The sequence below is a fragment of the Sceloporus occidentalis genome, unplaced genomic scaffold (genome assembly GCF_023333645.1).
Source record: "Sceloporus occidentalis isolate IW3139 unplaced genomic scaffold, rSceOcc1.0.p SCAF_357, whole genome shotgun sequence".
NCBI classification, from domain to species: Eukaryota; Metazoa; Chordata; class Lepidosauria; order Squamata; family Phrynosomatidae; genus Sceloporus; species Sceloporus occidentalis.
In genome coordinates, this window is record NW_028317337.1 from 70540 (window position 1) to 88809 (window position 18270).

The 18270-nt window shown below is 41.4% G+C and overlaps 21 non-coding genes across 21 annotated transcripts; all 21 read right to left on the reverse strand.

The window, feature by feature from the left end:
• Positions 1 to 49: 49 nt before the first annotated feature.
• TRNAG-UCC (transfer RNA glycine (anticodon UCC)) lies at positions 50 to 121 on the reverse strand. Its single transcript has one exon. It is a non-coding gene; the product is annotated as a tRNA-Gly (tRNA).
• A 1791-nt stretch (positions 122 to 1912) lies between these two features.
• TRNAE-UUC (transfer RNA glutamic acid (anticodon UUC)) lies at positions 1913 to 1984 on the reverse strand. The gene has a single exon. It is a non-coding gene; the product is annotated as a tRNA-Glu (tRNA).
• Positions 1985 to 2286: 302 nt separating this feature from the next.
• Positions 2287 to 2372, reverse strand: TRNAY-GUA (transfer RNA tyrosine (anticodon GUA)). Its single transcript is given in 2 exon segments — positions 2287 to 2322; positions 2336 to 2372. It is a non-coding gene; the product is annotated as a tRNA-Tyr (tRNA).
• A 2015-nt stretch (positions 2373 to 4387) lies between these two features.
• Positions 4388 to 4459, reverse strand: TRNAE-UUC (transfer RNA glutamic acid (anticodon UUC)). Its single transcript has one exon. It is a non-coding gene; the product is annotated as a tRNA-Glu (tRNA).
• A 301-nt stretch (positions 4460 to 4760) lies between these two features.
• TRNAY-GUA (transfer RNA tyrosine (anticodon GUA)) lies at positions 4761 to 4846 on the reverse strand. Its single transcript is given in 2 exon segments — positions 4761 to 4796; positions 4810 to 4846. It is a non-coding gene; the product is annotated as a tRNA-Tyr (tRNA).
• A 139-nt stretch (positions 4847 to 4985) lies between these two features.
• TRNAG-UCC (transfer RNA glycine (anticodon UCC)) lies at positions 4986 to 5057 on the reverse strand. The gene has a single exon. It is a non-coding gene; the product is annotated as a tRNA-Gly (tRNA).
• A 1790-nt stretch (positions 5058 to 6847) lies between these two features.
• TRNAE-UUC (transfer RNA glutamic acid (anticodon UUC)) lies at positions 6848 to 6919 on the reverse strand. Its single transcript has one exon. It is a non-coding gene; the product is annotated as a tRNA-Glu (tRNA).
• Positions 6920 to 7220: 301 nt separating this feature from the next.
• TRNAY-GUA (transfer RNA tyrosine (anticodon GUA)) lies at positions 7221 to 7306 on the reverse strand. The gene is given in 2 exon segments: positions 7221 to 7256; positions 7270 to 7306. It is a non-coding gene; the product is annotated as a tRNA-Tyr (tRNA).
• Positions 7307 to 7458: 152 nt separating this feature from the next.
• Positions 7459 to 7530, reverse strand: TRNAG-UCC (transfer RNA glycine (anticodon UCC)). Its single transcript has one exon. It is a non-coding gene; the product is annotated as a tRNA-Gly (tRNA).
• Positions 7531 to 9320: 1790 nt separating this feature from the next.
• On the reverse strand, positions 9321 to 9392 carry TRNAE-UUC (transfer RNA glutamic acid (anticodon UUC)). Its single transcript has one exon. It is a non-coding gene; the product is annotated as a tRNA-Glu (tRNA).
• A 301-nt stretch (positions 9393 to 9693) lies between these two features.
• TRNAY-GUA (transfer RNA tyrosine (anticodon GUA)) lies at positions 9694 to 9779 on the reverse strand. The gene is given in 2 exon segments: positions 9694 to 9729; positions 9743 to 9779. It is a non-coding gene; the product is annotated as a tRNA-Tyr (tRNA).
• A 152-nt stretch (positions 9780 to 9931) lies between these two features.
• Positions 9932 to 10003, reverse strand: TRNAG-UCC (transfer RNA glycine (anticodon UCC)). The gene has a single exon. It is a non-coding gene; the product is annotated as a tRNA-Gly (tRNA).
• A 1789-nt stretch (positions 10004 to 11792) lies between these two features.
• Positions 11793 to 11864, reverse strand: TRNAE-UUC (transfer RNA glutamic acid (anticodon UUC)). The gene has a single exon. It is a non-coding gene; the product is annotated as a tRNA-Glu (tRNA).
• A 301-nt stretch (positions 11865 to 12165) lies between these two features.
• TRNAY-GUA (transfer RNA tyrosine (anticodon GUA)) lies at positions 12166 to 12251 on the reverse strand. Its single transcript is given in 2 exon segments — positions 12166 to 12201; positions 12215 to 12251. It is a non-coding gene; the product is annotated as a tRNA-Tyr (tRNA).
• Positions 12252 to 12403: 152 nt separating this feature from the next.
• On the reverse strand, positions 12404 to 12475 carry TRNAG-UCC (transfer RNA glycine (anticodon UCC)). The gene has a single exon. It is a non-coding gene; the product is annotated as a tRNA-Gly (tRNA).
• Positions 12476 to 14266: 1791 nt separating this feature from the next.
• Positions 14267 to 14338, reverse strand: TRNAE-UUC (transfer RNA glutamic acid (anticodon UUC)). Its single transcript has one exon. It is a non-coding gene; the product is annotated as a tRNA-Glu (tRNA).
• Positions 14339 to 14639: 301 nt separating this feature from the next.
• TRNAY-GUA (transfer RNA tyrosine (anticodon GUA)) lies at positions 14640 to 14725 on the reverse strand. Its single transcript is given in 2 exon segments — positions 14640 to 14675; positions 14689 to 14725. It is a non-coding gene; the product is annotated as a tRNA-Tyr (tRNA).
• Positions 14726 to 14877: 152 nt separating this feature from the next.
• Positions 14878 to 14949, reverse strand: TRNAG-UCC (transfer RNA glycine (anticodon UCC)). Its single transcript has one exon. It is a non-coding gene; the product is annotated as a tRNA-Gly (tRNA).
• Positions 14950 to 16739: 1790 nt separating this feature from the next.
• On the reverse strand, positions 16740 to 16811 carry TRNAE-UUC (transfer RNA glutamic acid (anticodon UUC)). The gene has a single exon. It is a non-coding gene; the product is annotated as a tRNA-Glu (tRNA).
• Positions 16812 to 17112: 301 nt separating this feature from the next.
• Positions 17113 to 17198, reverse strand: TRNAY-GUA (transfer RNA tyrosine (anticodon GUA)). Its single transcript is given in 2 exon segments — positions 17113 to 17148; positions 17162 to 17198. It is a non-coding gene; the product is annotated as a tRNA-Tyr (tRNA).
• Positions 17199 to 17350: 152 nt separating this feature from the next.
• TRNAG-UCC (transfer RNA glycine (anticodon UCC)) lies at positions 17351 to 17422 on the reverse strand. The gene has a single exon. It is a non-coding gene; the product is annotated as a tRNA-Gly (tRNA).
• Positions 17423 to 18270: the final 848 nt, after the last annotated feature.

The following is an 18270-nucleotide window of genomic DNA, read 5'->3' on the forward strand; positions in this document are numbered from 1 at the left end:
AACGGCTTGAAACTTACTGAATAGACCCGGATGTGTAAAAATCAATTTTTGCGATGGCCGGGAATCGAACCCGGGTCAACTGCTTGGAAGGCAGCTATGCTCACCACTATACCACCAACGCTGGACAAAGAGATAGGCTTTTAATCTAGAGATGGGAAGGTCCGGGAAAAAAAACATAAGAAAAAAAAAACATTTTCCTTCCGTTTTTTTCCAAAGCCATTTTTTGTTTGTGGGAAATGATGTCATATCCCGGAGCTCAGACTCAGCAGCACTCAGAGGATGCTCACTTTCTATGGAGGTTGCGTAACGTTTTCTTTAATTTCATAAAAATGAACCCTGCTGATGATGTCCTGGGAAAGGCTGGGTTTTGTGACCCTTGAGTTTTAGGATAATGTGAGTTAGATCCAGTCTGATATACAACGAAGGTAAAAGAAGTGTGGAACCAGTCTTCACAGAGCCCGATAGATCTGCTACATGGGTGGTTTTAGGAGTTCTGCATATGTAGATGTTATTGTGTCATTTTTCAGCCTTTAGCAGAATTTAGTTTTATGTGGAATATGGAATGTTTCATCAGAACATTTAGAAATCTGGCCGACCTTCAGGAAATGTTAAAAATTGTCATCTTCTGCCTTGGTCCGATCCTCTTCTCTGGCCTGGCTTGTTTCTACACTTAAGCTTCTTTAGCGTAGCGGTTGTACCGTTTGCCTCACACGACAAAGGTCCCCGGTTCGAAACTGGGTAGAAACACTTCTTATCATTATTCCCATTTAAAATACAGAACCGATGATTCATCACCAAAGAGGGCAATCTGCTCCTCAGTTTTGTACCAGAAGGTGGTGCTGTTGCCCTAGGTCTTGGCCTAGTCAAGAAAATGGTGGTCAATCTACTGATGTCTTTCTTTCAGGTAAATGACTGGTGCTTCACATACTTTTTGCTTTGTTGCTTTAGTGTATTCCTTTGTTTTTCTTGTTTGTAATTTGGATTTTGAGATGATTTTTCCATGATATGTTTGAACCTGTTGCAGAACTCACTATAACTATAAAATGAAATACCTGGTCAGTATATTGTGGTGCTATAAAATCTATACATACAATGTAATGTTGTTATAAATACACCTGTTTTGTGATTCGTACGGATAGTTACCTGTAAGTTGTCGGTGGCCAGACTGGGGATAACTAAGCAGCACTGGCAGTTTCAGGAATTCCACCCTTCCTCCAGCAATCATCAGATATAGAAGATATAATACTTGATCCCTTTATGCCCATCTCATGGTGATGGGGCTGCCCTGAGAACAAGAGCAGTATGATCAGGTTTTACCATAAATTTGTCCGGTGTAATTCACTTTTCCCGCAGTGACAGTTTCCTTTACATAATTTTCTGAAGGGACAAATTATACATATTACATATAAAACATATACACTTTATGAAAGGATGTGGACACCCCTAATTATTGAGTTTAGGTATTTCAGCCACATCCATTGCTAACAGGTGTATAAAATCAAGCACATAGTCGACCATCTCCCTAGACAGACATTGGCATTATGTCTCCCTTTTCCTCTTCATCTATCTTTGTTCTCTTTATCTCCCAACCCTTTCTCTTTACCTCTCCCTGTTTGTCCACTTTTTCTTTACCGCTACCTTTTGTCACTTCCTCGCCTCTTTTCTTTAATCTATCCTCCTTTTCTTTAATCTCTCCATTTTCATTATCTTTCCTCCTGTTGCTTTTTATATAATCTCTCTAATCTATTCCTCCCGTTTCTGATGTTCCTTGACCAGCCCAAAGAGGTAAGGAATCTGCCCCAGTATTTTGAGGTGGCTATTCAGGTAAGGTGAGCGCTTTAGATGTTGGGGAATATGATTAATGCTATTTGATTTGACCAACTAGCAACAAAGGGTTCCAATAAAAACTAGCTTCCCATACCGGGAGTCGAACCCAGGCCGCCTGGGTGAAGGCCAGGAATCCTAACCGCTAGACCATATGGGATATGTGTCTCCACACTGCTCACACCACATGGGATGGTGTATGTGACAGAGCATCCACAGATCCTATAGGAGGTGAACCTTTTTATTTTAAAATACAGCTGTAATGCCAGTCAGTCCGCGGCTGCAGTTCATGAGTTCCTGTTCCAATGATCTTTGTGAGATGCGTCAGAGTTATAGTTTCGTTAGATCTTCCCAGATAAAGTGGTCCTTTTGCTGACCACGGAATTCGCACCTAAAGTCCACTCTTCACTCTGTAGGATCAACCTACCATTTTTTTTTCCCGTCTCACAAAAATATAAAGCTTCCTTCGAGCCGGAATCGAACCAGCGACCTAAGGATGTCCGATTATTTTCTACAGTCCTCCGCTCTACCAGCTGAGCTATCGAAGGTCATGCTTCAGTGGGCTGTCCATGCTGACTGTACCTGGAGCAGCCCCTCACTCACCAACAATGCGTGTTACAAGATACATCAAGTTGAAGGGTTAACATTGCAAACGGCTTGAAACTTACTGAATAGACCCGGATGTGTAAAAATCAATTTTTGCGTTGGCCGGGAATCGAACCCGGGTCAACTTCTTGGAAGGCAACTATGCTCACCACTATACCACAAACGCTGGACAGAGAGATAGGCTTTTAATCTAGAGATGGGAAGGTCCGGAAAAAAAAAACATAAAAAAAAAAAACATTTTCCTTCCGTTTTTTTCCAAAGCCATTTTTTGTTTGTGGGAAATGATGTCATATCCCGGAGCTCAGACTCAGCAGCACTCAGAGGATGCTCACTTTCTATGGAGGTTGCGTAACGTTTTCTTTAATTTCATAAAAATGAACCCTGCTGATGATGTCCTGGGAAAGGCTGGGTTTTGTGACCCTTGAGTTTTAGGATAATGTGAGTTAGATCCAGTCTGATATACAACGAAGGTAAAAGAAGTGTGGAACCAGTTTTCACAGAGCCCGATAGATCTGCTACATGGGTGGTTTTAGGAGTTCTGCATATGTAGATGTTATTGTGTCATTTTTCAGCCTTTAGCAGAATTTAGTTTTATGTGGAATATGGAATGTTTCATCAGAACATTTAGAAATCTGGCCGACCTTCAGGAAATGTTAAAAATTGTCATCTTCTGCCTTGGTCCGATCCTCTTCTCTGGCCTGGCTTATTTTCACACTTAAGCTTCTTTAGCGTAGCGGTTGTACCGTTTGCCTCACGTGACAAAGGTCCCCGGTTCGAAACTGGGTAGAAACACTTCGTATCATTATTCCCATTTAAAATACAGAACCGATGATTCATCACCAAAGAGGGCAATCTGCTCCTCAGTTTTGTACCAGAAGGTGGTGCTGTTGCCCTAGGTCTTGGCCTAGTCAAGAAAATGGTGGTCAATCTACTGATGTCTTTCTTTCAGGTAAATGACTGGCGCTTCACATACTTTTTGCTTTGTTGCTTTAGTGTATTCCTTTGTTTTTCTTGTTTGTAATTTGGATTTTGAGATGATTTTTCCATGATATGTTTGAACCTGATGCAGAACTCACTATAACTATAAAATGAAATACCTGGTCAGTATATTGTGGTGCTATAAAATCTATACATACAATGTAATGTTGTTATAAATACACCTGTTTTGTGATTCGTACGGATAGTTACCTGTAAGTTGTCGGTGGCCAGACTGGGGATAACTAAGCAGCACTGGCAGTTTCAGGAATTCCACCCTTCCTCCAGCAATCATCAGATATAGAAGATATAATACTTGATCCCTTTATGCCCATCTCATGGTGATGGGGCTGCCCTGAGAACAAGAGCAGTATGATCAGGTTTTACCATAAATTTGTCCGGTGTAATTCACTTTTCCCGCAGTGACAGTTTCCTTTACATAATTTTCTGAAGGGACAAATTTTACATATTACATATAAAACATATACACTTTATGAAAGGATGTGGACACCCCTAATTATTGAGTTTAGGTATTTCAGCCACATCCATTGCTAACAGGTGTATAAAATCAAGCACATAGTCGACCATCTCCCTAGACAGACATTGGCATTATGTCTCCCTTTTCCTCTTCATCTATCTTTGTTCTCTTTATCTCCCAACCCTTTCTCTTTACCTCTCCCTGTTTGTCCACTTTTTCTTTACCGCTACCTTTTGTCACTTCCTCTCCTCTTTTCTTTAATCTATCCTCCTTTTCTTTAATCTCTCCATTTTCATTATCTTTCCTCCTGTTGCTTTTTATATAATCTCTCTAATCTATTCCTCCCGTTTCTGATGTTCCTTGACCAGCCCAAAAAGGTAAGGAATCTGCCCCAGTATTTTGAGGTGGCTATTCAGGTAAGGTGAGCGCTTTAGATGTTGGGGAATATGATTAATGCTATTTGATTTGACCAACTAGCAACAAAGGGTTCCAATAAAAACTAGCTTCCCATACCGGGAGTCGAACCCAGGCCGCCTGGGTGAAAACCAGGAATCCTAACCGCTAGACCATATGGGATATGTGTCTCCACCCTGCACACACCACATGGGATGGTGTATGTGACAGAGCATCCACAGATCCTATAGGAGGTGAACCTTTTTATTTTAAAATACAGCTGTAATGCCTGTCAGTCCGCGGCTGCAGTTCATGAGTTCCTGTTCCAATGATCTTTGTGAGATGCGTCAGAGTTATAGTTTCTTTAGATCTTCCCAGATAAAGTGGTCCTTTTGCTGACCACGGAATTCGCACCTAAAGTCCACTCTTCACTCTGTAGGATCAACCTACCATTTTTTTTCCCGTCTCACAAAAATATAAAGCTTCCTTCGAGCCGGAATCAAACCAGCGACCTAAGGATGTCCGATTATTTTCTACAGTCCTCCGCTCTACCAGCTGAGCTATCGAAAGTCATGCTTCAGTGCGCTGTCAATGCTGACTGTACCTGGAGCAGCCCCTCACTCACCAACAATGCGTGTTACAAGAAGGGTTAACATTGCAAACGGCTTGAAACTTACTGAATAGACCCGGATGTGTAAAAATCAATTTTTGCGTTGGCCGGGAATCGAACCCGGGTCAACTGCTTGGAAGGCAGCTATGCTCACCACTATACCACCAACGCTGGACAGAGAGATAGGCTTTTAATCTAGAGATGGGAAGGTCCGGAAAAAAAAACATAAGAAAAAAAAAACATTTTCCTTCCGTTTTTTTCCAAAGCCATTTTTTGTTTGTGGGAAATGATGTCATATCCCGGAGCTCAGACTCAGCAGCACTCAGAGGATGCTCACTTTCTATGGAGGTTGCGTAACGTTTTCTTTAATTTCATAAAAATGAACCCTGCTGATGATGTCCTGGGAAAGGCTGGGTTTTGTGACCCTTGAGTTTTAGGATAATGTGAGTTAGATCCAGTCTGATATACAACGAAGGTAAAAGAAGTGTGGAACCAGTTTTCACAGAGCCCGATAGATCTGCTACATGGGTGGTTTTAGGAGTTCTGCATATGTAGATGTTATTGTGTCATTTTTCAGCCTTTAGCAGAATTTAGTTTTATGTGGAATATGGAATGTTTCATCAGAACATTTAGAAATCTGGCCGACCTTCAGGAAATGTTAAAAATTGTCATCTTCTGCCTTTGTCCGATCCTCTTCTCTGGCCTGGCTTGTTTCTACACTTAAGCTTCTTTAGCGTAGCGGTTGTACCGTTTACCTTTTCGACAAAGGTCCGCGGTTCAAAACTGGGTAGAAACACTTCTTATCATTATTCCCATTTAAAATACAGAACCGATGGTTCATCACCAAAGAGGGCAATCTGCTCCTCAGTTTTGTACCAGAAGGTGGTGCTGTTGCCCTAGGTCTTGGCCTAGTCAAGAAAATGGTGGTCAATCTACTGATGTCTTTCTTTCAGGTAAATGACTGGTGCTTCACATACTTTTTGCTTTGTTGCTTTAGTGTATTCCTTTGTTTTTCTTGTTTGTAATTTGGATTTTGAGATGATTTTTCCATGATATGTTTGAACCTGATGCAGAACTCACTATAACTATAAAATGAAATACCTGGTCAGTATATTGTGGTGCTATAAAATCTATACATACAATGTAATGTTGTTATAAATACACCTGTTTTGTGATTCGTACGGATAGTTACCTGTAAGTTGTCGGTGGCCAGACTGGGGATAACTAAGCAGCACTGGCAGTTTCAGGAATTCCACCCTTCCTCCAGCAATCATCAGATATAGAAGATATAATACTTGATCCCTTTATGCCCATCTCATGGTGATGGGGCTGCCCTGAGAACAAGAGCAGTATGATCAGGTTTTACCATAAATTTGTCCGGTGTAATTCACTTTTCCCGCAGTGACAGTTTCCTTTACATAATTTTCTGAAGGGACAAATTATACATATTACATATAAAACATATACACTTTATGAAAGGATGTGGACACCCCTAATTATTGAGTTTAGGTATTTCAGCCACATCCATTGCTAACAGGTGTATAAAATCAAGCACATAGTCGACAATCTCCCTAGACAGACATTGGCATTATGTCTCCCTTTTCCTCTTCATCTATCTTTGTTCTCTTTATCTCCCAACCCTTTCTCTTTACCTCTCCCTGTTTGTCCACTTTTTCTTTACCGCTACCTTTTGTCACTTCCTCTCCTCTTTTCTTTAATCTATCCTCCTTTTCTTTAATCTCTCCATTTTCATTATCTTTCCTCCTGTTGCTTTTTATATAATCTCTCTAATCTATTCCTCCCGTTTCTGATGTTCCTTGACCAGCCCAAAAAGGTAAGGCATCTGCCCCAGTATTTTGAGGTGGCTATTCAGGTAAGGTGAGCGCTTTAGATGTTGGGGAATATGATTAATGCTATTTGATTTGACCAACTAGCAACAAAGGGTTCCAATAAAAACTAGCTTCCCATACCGGGAGTCGAACCCGGGCCGCCTGGGTGAAAACCAGGAATCCTAACCGCTAGACCATATGGGATATGTGTCTCCACCCTGCACACACCACATGGGATGGTGTATGTGACAGAGCATCCACAGATCCTATAGGAGGTGAACCTTTTTATTTTAAAATACAGCTGTAATGCCTGTCAGTCGGCGGCTGCAGTTCATGAGTTCCTGTTCCAATGATCTTTGTGAGATGCGTCAGAGTTATAGCTTCTTTAGATCTTCCCAGATAAAGTGGTCCTTTTGCTGACCACGGAATTCGCACCTAAAGTCCACTCTTCACTCTGTAGGATCAACCTACCATTTTTTTTCCCGTCTCACAAAAATATAAAGCTTCCTTCGAGCCGGAATCGAACCAGCGACCTAAGGATGCCCGATTATTTTCTACAGTCCTCCGCTCTACCAGCTGAGCTATCGAAGGTCATGCTTCAGTGTGCTGTCCATGCTGACTGTACCTGGAGCAGCCGCTCACTCACCAACAACGCGTGTTACAAGCTACATCAAGTTGAAAGGTTAACATTGTAAACGGCTTGAAACTTACTGAATAGACCCGGATGTGTAAAAATCAATTTTTGCGATGGCCGGGAATCGAACCCGGGTCAACTGCTTGGAAGGCAGCTATGCTCACCACTATACCACCAACGCTGGACAGAGAGATAGGCTTTTAATCTAGAGATGGGAAGGTCCGGAAAAAAAAACATAAGAAAAAAAAAACATTTTCCTTCCGTTTTTTTCCAAAGCCATTTTTTGTTTGTGGGAAATGATGTCATATCCCGGAGCTCAGAATCAGCAGCACTCAGAGGATGCTCACTTTCTATGGAGGTTGCGTAACGTTTTCTTTAATTTCATAAAAATGAACCCTGCTGATGATGTCCTGGGAAAGGCTGGGTTTTGTGACCCTTGAGTTTTAGGATAATGTGAGTTAGATCCAGTCTGATATACAACGAAGGTAAAAGAAGTGTGGAACCAGTTTTCACAGAGCCCGATAGATCTGCTACATGGGTGGTTTTAGGAGTTCTGCATATGTAGATGTTATTGTGTCATTTTTCAGCCTTTAGCAGAATTTAGTTTTATGTGGAATATGGAATGTTTCATCAGAACATTTAGAAATCTGGCCGACCTTCAGGAAATGTTAAAAATTGTCATCTTCTGCCTTGGTCCGATCCTCTTCTCTGGCCTGGCTTGTTTCTACACTTAAGCTTCTTTAGCGTAGCGGTTGTACCATTTACCTTTTCGACAAAGGTCCCCGGTTCGAAACTGTGTAGAAACACTTCTTATCATTATTCCCATTTAAAATACAGAACCGATGATTCATCACCAAAGAGGGCAATCTGCTCCTCAGTTTTGTACCAGAAGGTGGTGCTGTTGTCCTAGGTCTTGGCCTAGTCAAGAAAATGGTGGTCAATCTACTGATGTCTTTCTTTCAGGTAAATGACTGGTGCTTCACATACTTTTTGCTTTGTTGCTTTAGTGTATTCCTTTGTTTTTCTTGTTTGTAATTTGGATTTTGAGATGATTTTTCCATGATATGTTTGAACCTGATGCAGAACTCACTATAACTATAAAATGAAATACCTGGTCAGTATATTGTGGTGCTATAAAATCTATACATACAATGTAATGTTGTTATAAATACACCTGTTTTGTGATTCGTACGGATAGTTACCTGTAAGTTGTCGGTGGCCAGACTGGGGATAACTAAGCAGCACTGGCAGTTTCAGGAATTCCACCCTTCCTCCAGCAATCATCAGATATAGAAGATATAATACTTGATCCCTTTATGCCCATCTCATGGTGATGGGGCTGCCCTGAGAACAAGAGCAGTATGATCAGGTTTTACCATAAATTTGTCCGGTGTAATTCACTTTTCCCGCAGTGACAGTTTCCTTTACATAATTTTCTGAAGGGACAAATTATACATATTACATATAAAACATATACACTTTATGAAAGGATGTGGACACCCCTAATTATTGAGTTTAGGTATTTCAGCCACATCCATTGCTAACAGGTGTATAAAATCAAGCACATAGTCGACCATCTCCCTAGACAGACATTGGCATTATGTCTCCCTTTTCCTCTTCATCTATCTTTGTTCTCTTTATCTCCCAAACCTTTCTCTTTACCTCTCCCTGTTTGTCCACTTTTTCTTTACCGCTACCTTTTGTCACTTCCTCTCCTCTTTTCTTTAATCTATCCTCCTTTTCTTTAATCTCTCCATTTTCATTATCTTTTCTCCTGTTGCTTTTTATATAATCTCTCTAATCTATTCCTCCCGTTTCTGATGTTCCTTGACCAGCCCAAAGAGGTAAGGAATCTGCCCCAGTATTTTGAGGTGGCTATTCAGGTAAGGTGAGCGCTTTAGATGTTGGGGAATATGATTAATGCTATTTGATTTGACCAACTAGCAACAAAGGGTTCCAATAAAAACTAGCTTCCCATACCGGGAGTCGAACCCGGGCCGCCTGGGTGAAAACCAGGAATCCTAACCGCTAGACCATATGGGACATGTGTCTCCACCCTGCACACACCACATGTGATGGTGTATGTGACAGAGCATCCACAGATCCTATAGGAGGTGAACCTTTTTATTTTAAAATACAGCTGTAATGCCTGTCAGTCCGCGGCTGCAGTTCATGAGTTCCTGTTCCAATGATCTTTGTGAGATGCGTCAGAGTTATAGTTTCTTTAGATCTTCCCAGATAAAGTGGTCCTTTTGCTGACCACGGAATTCGCACCTAAAGTCCACTCTTCACTCTGTAGGATCAACCTACCATTTTTTTTCCCGTCTCACAAAAATATAAAGCTTCCTTCGAGCCGGAATCGAACCAGCGACCTAAGGATGTCCGATTATTTTCTACAGTCCTCCGCTCTACCAGCTGAGCTATCGAAGGTCATGCTTCAGTGTGCTGTCCATGCTGACTGTACCTGGAGCAGCCCCTCACTCACCAACAATGCGTGTTACAAGCTACATCAAGTTGAAGGGTTAACATTGCAAACGGCTTGAAACTTACTGAATAGACCCGGATGTGTAAAAATCAATTTTTGCGTTGGCCGGGAATCGAACCCGGGTCAACGGCTTGGAAGGCAGTTATGCTCACCACTATACCACCAACGCAGGACAGAGAGATAGACTTTTAATCTAGAGATGGGAAGGTCCGGAAAAAAAAACATAAGAAAAAAAAACATTTTCCTTCCGTTTTTTTCCAAAGCCATTTTTTGTTTGTGGGAAATGATGTCATATCCCGGAGCTCAGACTCAGCAGCACTCAGAGGATGCTCACTTTCTATGGAGGTTGCGTAACGTTTTCTTTAATTTCATAAAACTGAACCCTGCTGATGATGTCCTGGGAAAGGCTGGGTTTTGTGACCCTTGAGTTTTAGGATAATGTGAGTTAGATCCAGTCTGATATACAACGAAGGTAAAAGAAGTGTGGAACCAGTTTTCACAGAGCCCGATAGATCTGCTACATGGGTGGTTTTAGGAGTTCTGCATATGTAGATGTTATTGTGTCATTTTTCAGCCTTTAGCAGAATTTAGTTTTATGTGGAATATGGAATGTTTCATCAGAACATTTAGAAATCTGGCCGACCTTCAGGAAATGTTAAAAATTGTCATCTTCTGCCTTGGTCCGATCCTCTTCTCTGGCCTGGCTTATTTCTACACTTAAGCTTCTTTAGCGTAGCGGTTGTACCGTTTACCTTTTCGACAAAGGTCCCCGGTTCGAAACTGGGTAGAAACACTTCTTATCATTATTCCCATTTAAAATACAGAACCGATGATTCATCACCAAAGAGGGCAATCTGCTCCTCAGTTTTGTACCAGAAGGTGGTGCTGTTGCCCTAGGTCTTGGCCTAGTCAAGAAAATGGTGGTCAATCTACTGATGTCTTTCTTTCAGGTAAATGACTGGTGCTTCACATACTTTTTGCTTTGTTGCTTTAGTGTATTCCTTTGTTTTTCTTGTTTGTAATTTGGATTTTGAGATGATTTTTCCATGATATGTTTGAACCTGATGCAGAACTCACTATAACTATAAAATGAAATACCTGGTCAGTATATTGTGGTGCTATAAAATCTATACATACAATGTAATGTTGTTATAAATACACCTGTTTTGTGATTCGTACGGATAGTTACCTGTAAGTTGTCGGTGGCCAGACTGGGGATAACTAAGCAGCACTGGCAGTTTCAGGAATTCCACCCTTCCTCCAGCAATCATCAGATATAGAAGATATAATACTTGATCCCTTTATGCCCATCTCATGGTGATGGGGCTGCCCTGAGAACAAGAGCAGTATGATCAGGTTTTACCATAAATTTGTCCGGTGTAATTCACTTTTCCCGCAGTGACAGTTTCCTTTACATAATTTTCTGAAGGGACAAATTATACATATTACATATAAAACATATACACTTTATGAAAGGATGTGGACACCCCTAATTATTGAGTTTAGGTATTTCAGCCACATCCATTGCTAACAGGTGTATAAAATCAAGCACATAGTCGACCATCTCCCTAGACAGACATTGGCATTATGTCTCCCTTTTCCTCTTCATCTATCTTTGTTCTCTTTATCTCCCAACCCTTTCTCTTTACCTCTCCCTGTTTGTCCACTTTTTCTTTACCGCTACCTTTTGTCACTTCCTCTCCTCTTTTCTTTAATCTATCCTCCTTTTCTTTAATCTCTCCATTTTCATTATCTTTCCTCCTGTTGCTTTTTATATAATCTCTCTAATCTATTCCTCCCGTTTCTGATGTTCCTTGACCAGCCCAAAGAGGTAAGGAATCTGCCCCAGTATTTTGAGGTGGCTATTCAGGTAAGGTGAGCGCTTTAGATGTTGGGGAATATGATTAATGCTATTTGATTTGACCAACTAGCAACAAAGGGTTCCAATAAAAACTAGCTTCCCATACCGGGAGTCGAACCAAGGCCGCCTGGGTGAAAACCAGGAATCCTAACCGCTAGACCATATGGGACACGTGTCTCCACCCTGCACACACCACATGGGATGGTGTATGTGACAGAGCATCCACAGATCCTATAGGAGGTGAACCTTTTTATTTTAAAATACAGCTGTAATGCCTGTCAGTCCGCGGCTGCAGTTCATGAGTTCCTGTTCCAATGATCTTTGTGAGATGCGTCAGAGTTATAGTTTCTTTAGCTCTTCCCAGATAAAGTGGTCCTTTTGCTGACCACGGAATTCGCACCTAAAGTCCACTCTTCACTCTGTAGGATCAACCTACCATTTTTTTTCCCGTCTCACAAAAATATAAAGCTTCCTTCGAGCCGGAATCGAACCAGCGACCTAAGGATGTCCGATTATTTTCTACAGTCCTCCGCTCTACCAGCTGAGCTATCGAAGGTCATGCTTCAGTGTGCTGTCCATGCTGACTGTACCTGGAGCAGCCCCTCACTCACCAACAATGCGTGTTACAAGCTACATCAAGTTGAAGGGTTAACATTGTAAACGGCTTGAAACTTACTGAATAGACCCGGATGTGTAAAAATCAATTTTTGCGATGGCCGGGAGTCGAACCCGGGTCAACTGCTTGGAAGGCAGCTATGCTCACCACTATACCACCAACGCTGGACGGAGAAATAGGCTTTTAATCTATAGATGGGAAGGTCCGGAAAAAAAAACATAAGAAAAAAAAAACATTTTCCTTCCGTTTTTTTCGAAAGCCATTTTTTGTTTGTGGGAAATGATGTCATATCCCGGAGCTCAGACTCAGCAGCACTCAGAGGATGCTCACTTTCTATGGAGGTTGCGTAACGTTTTCTTTAATTTCATAAAAATGAACCCTGCTGATGATGTCCTGGGAAAGGCTGGGTTTTGTGACCCTTGAGTTTTAGGATAATGTGAGTTAGATCCAGTCTGATATACAACGAAGGTAAAAGAAGTGTGGAACCAGTTTTCACAGAGCCCGATAGATCTGCTACATGGGTGGTTTTAGGAGTTCTGCATATGTAGATGTTATTGTGTCATTTTTCAGCCTTTAGCAGAATTTAGTTTTATGTGGAATATGGAATGTTTCATCAGAACATTTAGAAATCTGGCCGACCTTCAGGAAATGTTAAAAATTGTCATCTTCTGCCTTGGTCCGATCCTCTTCTCTGGCCTGGCTTATTTCTACACTTAAGCTTCTTTAGCGTAGCGGTTGTACCGTTTGCCTCACGCGACAAAGGTCCCCGGTTCGAAACTGGGTAGAAACACTTCTTATCATTATTCCCATTTAAAATACAGAACCGATGATTCATCACCAAAGAGGGCAATCTGCTCCTCGGTTTTGTACCAGAAGGTGGTGCTGTTGTCCTAGGTCTTGGCCTAGTCAAGAAAATGGTGGTCAATCTACTGATGTCTTTCTTTCAGGTAAATGACTGGTGCTTCACATACTTTTTGCTTTGTTGCTTTAGTGTATTCCTTTGTTTTTCTTGTTTGTAATTTGGATTTTGAGATGATTTTTCCATGATATGTTTGAACCTGATGCAGAACTCACTATAACTATAAAATGAAATACCTGGTCAGTATATTGTGGTGCTATAAAATCTATACATACAATGTAATGTTGTTATAAATACACCTGTTTTGTGATTCGTACGGATAGTTACCTGTAAGTTGTCGGTGGCCAGACTGGGGATAACTAAGCAGCACTGGCAGTTTCAGGAATTCCACCCTTCCTCCAGCAATCATCAGATATAGAAGATATAATACTTGATCCCTTTATGCCCATCTCATGGTGATGGGGCTGCCCTGAGAACAAGAGCAGTATGATCAGGTTTTACCATAAATTTGTCCGGTGTAATTCACTTTTCCCGCAGTGACAGTTTCCTTTACATAATTTTCTGAAGGGACAAATTATACATATTACATATAAAACATATACACTTTATGAAAGGATGTGGACACCCCTAATTATTGAGTTTAGGTATTTCAGCCACATCCATTGCTAACAGGTGTATAAAATCAAGCACATAGTCGACCATCTCCCTAGACAGACATTGGCATTATGTCTCCCTTTTCCTCTTCATCTATCTTTGTTCTCTTTATCTCCCAAACCTTTCTCTTTACCTCTCCCTGTTTGTCCACTTTTTCTTTACCGCTACCTTTTGTCACTTCCTCTCCTCTTTTCTTTAATCTATACTCCTTTTCTTTAATCTCTCCATTTTCATTATCTTTCCTCCTGTTGCTTTTTATATAATCTCTCTAATCTATTCCTCCCGTTTCTGATGTTCCTTGACCAGCCCAAAGAGGTAAGGAATCTGCCCCAGTATTTTGAGGTGGCTATTCAGGTAAGGTGAGCGCTTTAGATGTTGGGGAATATGATTAATGCTATTTGATTTGACCAACTAGCAACAAAGGGTTCCAATAAAAACTAGCTTCCCATACCGGGAGTCGAACCCGGGCCGCCTGGTTGAAAGCCAGGAATCCTAACCGCTAGACCATATGGGATATGTGTCTCCACCCTGCACACACCACATGGGATGGTGTATGTGACAGAGCATCCACAGATCCTATAGGAGGTGAACCTTTTTATTTTAAAATACAGCTGTAATGCCTGTCAGTCCGCGGCTGCAGTTCATGAGTTCCTGTTCCAATGATCTTTGTGAGATGCGTCAGAGTTATAGTTTCTTTAGATCTTCCCAGATAAAGTGGTCCTTTTGCTGACCACGGAATTCGCACCTAAAGTCCACTCTTCACTCTGTAGGATCAACCTACCATTTTTTTTCCCGTCTCACAAAAATATAAAGCTTCCTTCGAGCCGGAATCGAACCAGCGACCTAAGGATGTCCGATTATTTTCTACAGTCCTCCGCTCTACCAGCTGAGCTATCGAAGGTCATGCTTCAGTGTGCTGTCCATGCTGACTGTACCTGGAGCAGCCCCTCACTCACCAACAATGCGTGTTACAAGCTACATCAAGTTGAAGGGTTAACATTGCAAACGGCTTGAAACTTACTGAATAGACCCGGATGTGTAAAAATCAATTTTTGCGTTGGCCGGGAATCGAACCCGGGTCAACGGCTTGGAAGGCAGTTATGCTCACCACTATACCACCAACGCGGGACAGAGAGATAGACTTTTAATCTAGAGATGGGAAGGTCCGGAAAAAAAAACATAAGAAAAAAAAAACATTTTCCTTCCGTTTTTTTCCAAAGCCATTTTTTGTTTGTGGGAAATGATGTCATATCCCGGAGCTCAGACTCAGCAGCACTCAGAGGATGCTCACTTTCTATGGAGGTTGCGTAACGCTTTCTTTAATTTCATAAAACTGAACCCTGCTGATGATGTCCTGGGAAAGGCTGGGTTTTGTGACCCTTGAGTTTTAGGATAATGTGAGTTAGATCCAGTCTGATATACAACGAAGGTAAAAGAAGTGTGGAACCAGTTTTCACAGAGCCCGATAGATCTGCTACATGGGTGGTTTTAGGAGTTCTGCATATGTAGATGTTATTGTGTCATTTTTCAGCCTTTAGCAGAATTTAGTTTTATGTGGAATATGGAATGTTTCATCAGAACATTTAGAAATCTGGCCGACCTTCAGGAAATGTTAAAAATTGTCATCTTCTGCCTTGGTCCGATCCTCTTCTCTGGCCTGGCTTATTTCTACACTTAAGCTTCTTTAGCGTAGCGGTTGTACCGTTTACCTTTTCGACAAAGGTCCCCGGTTCAAAACTGGGTAGAAACACTTCTTATCATTATTCCCATTTAAAATACAGAACCGATGATTCATCACCAAAGAGGGCAATCTGCTCCTCAGTTTTGTACCAGAAGGTGGTGCTGTTGCCCTAGGTCTTGGCCTAGTCAAGAAAATGGTGGTCAATCTACTGATGTCTTTCTTTCAGGTAAATGACTGGTGCTTCACATACTTTTTGCTTTGTTGCTTTAGTGTATTCCTTTGTTTTTCTTGTTTGTAATTTGGATTTTGAGATGATTTTTCCATGATATGTTTGAACCTGATGCAGAACTCACTATAACTATAAAATGAAATACCTGGTCAGTATATTGTGGTGCTATAAAATCTATACATACAATGTAATGTTGTTATAAATACACCTGTTTTGTGATTCGTACGGATAGTTACCTGTAAGTTGTCGGTGGCCAGACTGGGGATAACTAAGCAGCACTGGCAGTTTCAGGAATTCCACCCTTCCTCCAGCAATCATCAGATATAGAAGATATAATACTTGATCCCTTTATGCCCATCTCATGGTGATGGGGCTGCCCTGAGAACAAGAGCAGTATGATCAGGTTTTACCATAAATTTGTCCGGTGTAATTCACTTTTCCCGCAGTGACAGTTTCCTTTACATAATTTTCTGAAGGGACAAATTATACATATTACATATAAAACATATACACTTTATGAAAGGATGTGGACACCCCTAATTATTGAGTTTAGGTATTTCAGCCACATCCATTGCTAACAGGTGTATAAAATCAAGCACATAGTCGACCATCTCCCTAGACAGACATTGGCATTATGTCTCCCTTTTCCTCTTCATCTATCTTTGTTCTCTTTATCTCCCAACCCTTTCTCTTTACCTCTCCCTGTTTGTCCACTTTTTCTTTACCGCTACCTTTTGTCACTTCCTCTCCTCTTTTCTTTAATCTATCCTCCTTTTCTTTAATCTCTCCATTTTCATTATCTTTCCTCCTGTTGCTTTTTATATAATCTCTCTAATCTATTCCTCCCGTTTCTGATGTTCCTTGACCAGCCCAAAGAGGTAAGGAATCTGCCCCAGTATTTTGAGGTGGCTATTCAGGTAAGGTGAGCGCTTTAGATGTTGGGGAATATGATTAATGCTATTTGATTTGACCAACTAGCAACAAAGGGTTCCAATAAAAACTGGCTTCCCATACCGGGAGTCGAACCCGGGCCGCCTGGGTGAAAACCAGGAATCCTAACCGCTAGACCATATGGGACACGTGTCTCCACCCTGCACACACCACATGGGATGGTGTATGTGACAGAGCATCCACAGATCCTATAGGAGGTGAACCTTTTTATTTTAAAATACAGCTGTAATGCCTGTCAGTCCGCGGCTGCAGTTCATGAGTTCCTGTTCCAATGATCTTTGTGAGATGCGTCAGAGTTATAGTTTCTTTAGATCTTCCCAGATAAAGTGGTCCTTTTGCTGACCACGGAATTCGCACCTAAAGTCCACTCTTCACTCTGTAGGATCAACCTACCATTTTTTTTCCCGTCTCACAAAAATATAAAGCTTCCTTCGAGCCGGAATCGAACCAGCGACCTAAGGATGTCCGATTATTTTCTACAGTCCTCCGCTCTACCAGCTGAGCTATCGAAGGTCATGCTTCAGTGTGCTGTCCATGCTGACTGTACCTGGAGCAGCCCCTCACTCACCAACAATGCGTGTTACAAGCTACATCAAGTTGAAGGGTTAACATTGTAAACGGCTTGAAACTTACTGAATAGACCCGGATGTGTAAAAATCAATTTTTGCGATGGCCGGGAGTCGAACCCGGGTCAACTGCTTGGAAGGCAGCTATGCTCACCACTATACCACCAACGCTGGACGGAGAAATAGGCTTTTAATCTATAGATGGGAAGGTCCGGAAAAAAAAACATAAGAAAAAAAAAACATTTTCCTTCCGTTTTTTTCGAAAGCCATTTTTTGTTTGTGGGAAATGATGTCATATCCCGGAGCTCAGACTCAGCAGCACTCAGAGGATGCTCACTTTCTATGGAGGTTGCGTAACGTTTTCTTTAATTTCATAAAAATGAACCCTGCTGATGATGTCCTGGGAAAGGCTGGGTTTTGTGACCCTTGAGTTTTAGGATAATGTGAGTTAGATCCAGTCTGATATACAACGAAGGTAAAAGAAGTGTGGAACCAGTTTTCACAGAGCCCGATAGATCTGCTACATGGGTGGTTTTAGGAGTTCTGCATATGTAGATGTTATTGTGTCATTTTGCAGCCTTTAGCAGAATTTAGTTTTATGTGGAATATGGAATGTTTCATCAGAACATTTAGAAATCTGGCCGACCTTCAGGAAATGTTAAAAATTGTCATCTTCTGCCTTGGTCCGATCCTCTTCTCTGGCCTGGCTTATTTCTACACTTAAGCTTCTTTAGCGTAGCGGTTGTACCGTTTGCCTCACGCGACAAAGGTCCCCGGTTCGAAACTGGGTAGAAACACTTCTTATCATTATTCCCATTTAAAATACAGAACCGATGATTCATCACCAAAGAGGGCAATCTGCTCCTCAGTTTTGTACCAGAAGGTGGTGCTGTTGTCCTAGGTCTTGGCCTAGTCAAGAAAATGGTGGTCAATCTACTGATGTCTTTCTTTCAGGTAAATGACTGGTGCTTCACATACTTTTTGCTTTGTTGCTTTAGTGTATTCCTTTGTTTTTCTTG